This window comes from Oreochromis aureus, linkage group 3 (genome assembly GCF_013358895.1).
Source record: "Oreochromis aureus strain Israel breed Guangdong linkage group 3, ZZ_aureus, whole genome shotgun sequence".
NCBI lineage: Eukaryota > Metazoa > Chordata > Actinopteri > Cichliformes > Cichlidae > Oreochromis > Oreochromis aureus.
The window spans coordinates 34717963-34720192 of record NC_052944.1 but is presented as its reverse complement, the minus strand read 5'-3'; positions in this window follow the sequence as shown (position 1 = coordinate 34720192).

The following is a 2230-nucleotide window of genomic DNA, read 5'->3' as shown; positions in this document are numbered from 1 at the left end:
TTTTCATAGATTCAACTAAAGAAATGGGGGGAAAATAATCTCTTTTGGGACAGCCAGCTAGTAATAAAGTGCCAAAAGATAGAATTTAAAATTAGTTCTTTGAAGTTGTTTGTTATGCCTAGACTCAAAACTGGTTCATCTCTTGAATTGGGAGCCATTTGTGTGCTTGAATGATTCATGGGCTAATGTTAAGTAGCTGAACAAACAAAAAAGCATACCAATGAAAATGGTCAAACTTTGAGAGACTTTGAGAGACCTTCAAAAAACCTAGAGAACTATTTCTCAAGACCAGTTTGATAAGTTATAACTACACTACATCTGCTGTAATTGTCTGGTACAGCAACTGCTTTGAGGTCGAAAACACGTGGTAACATTTGCCCAACAGATCATTTACAGCAGCTTCTCATCATTAGAGGACATTTATATTAACAGATGCAGAAATAGGGCATTGAACATCATGACAGACCCCTCACACTTAGCTCATGAACTGTTTACCCTCCTCCCTTCAGCTGTAAGGCCTGACCTCAAAGCTCATACAAGGTTATCTATCTATCTATCTATCTATCTATCTATTGTTACGGGTTCAGAATTGGTGGAGAGTACAAAGGCAAGACAGTCCAGAAGATTTGGGTTCAAGCGATCTTTATTGAAGTATTCGCGCGGGAAGACAGTCACTGCACATGTCAGCAAGGGTCTTCACCAAAATTATACTTCAGACTGCTTTTATAGCATCAGGGTATTATGACGCCCCTTCTTGCGTTTACAAGCACATAATTTGCATGTACAGAACATTCATGTATTTTAAGCATAAAGTGCAACACAGAGGTTCCTCTTTTCGGCATCTTCTTCCAAAAAAGGCAATGGACTCTGGCCTCTGCAGTCTCCAGGGGCTGGCCCTCTCCACGCGTCACCTGTTGTCGAGAAAGCTCCAGTGCAACATGTTTGCTCAGTACATTCAGGCCTATGCTTAAATCTAGTTCTAGGTTATATGTGATATATGTGTGTTTTGTAAGCATGTGTGCGATCTTTCTTAAGCTCCAGGCTTTTAACCAATGTGTCACCCAGACAGTCACGCTGAATGAAGCTTGAGACCTTTAATTACCTGGGAAAGCTTCAACTCCTTATAAGCACAGGACTGCAATGTGTGTATAAAGACATAATAATACTAAAAGTGGTTATGCTGCACCTGTAATAAGGATTAATGTGGTGTCAGCGTGTTAAATGATTACTCTGGTGTTCGTGTATTAACTGTCATCTGACCAGTTTAAAGCTATACGAGATAATATTAATGCTGATTAATATGCTATCTAATATATTGTAGCAGTAAAGCAATTTCCTCTTTTCCACACTATCTATCTATCTATATCTATCTATCTATCTATCTATCTATCTATCTATATAAAGAAATTAAGGGTGGCTCGAGACTTTAAGATTTTTGTACAGTACTATATTATGTAAAAAGTTTTAAGAGACACTTACATGTGTAGTGTCTGAAGCCTCCTCTGCTGTCTTCCTGCAGCTGATGACTTCACTTCAGTACTTCAGTAAGCATTTTCAACAGGCATGCTGCCGGGTTTATAATCTCTTGGTTATGTTTTATTTTGTATTTGTGTAACGTAGCTTTTAGTGCCACTCTCAAAAATTAATCAGCATTACATTTGTGAAGGGGTGCTTAATGACCAAATAGTTAAAGTGGTTAACTGCGATGTCAAGTGTATGCAGTCAGCTGTCAAATAAAGGCAAATATGGTGTGTTTTAATTTGTAATAGCAGGTGCAGCAAATTATTTGGAATGTTAAGCATCACTTTAAATTTGTTTCACTGTGCTTGCATGTGTGTAGGAAGGTGTGATCTCACACAGCGTTGCTGGCCTGTGTCAGTCATGCACATGCACATACAGTAAGAAAGCAGTTATTTCGTGTGTAATGGGCCAGCTGTTCCAGCTGTGATGCAGTATATGAGTACCTTTTCCCCCTAATTTAATTATGAAATTTCTCTCTGCCTTGATTCATGTGTGACATGTGGGCTGGCATACTTACATGCACATGCGATCTCCCCGCTGTTAAGGTTGCATAACGCAGATGCATCAGCCATACCTACTGCTGCGTCGCTCACTTTGAAGAGCCTCATTCTTCAAACTGCCTCTTGCAGCACGCAGCTTTTTAAATGCCGACGACTTTAATAATATTACATTTTGAAATTTTGTTTGGTTGATTTTATTTTTTTATTGA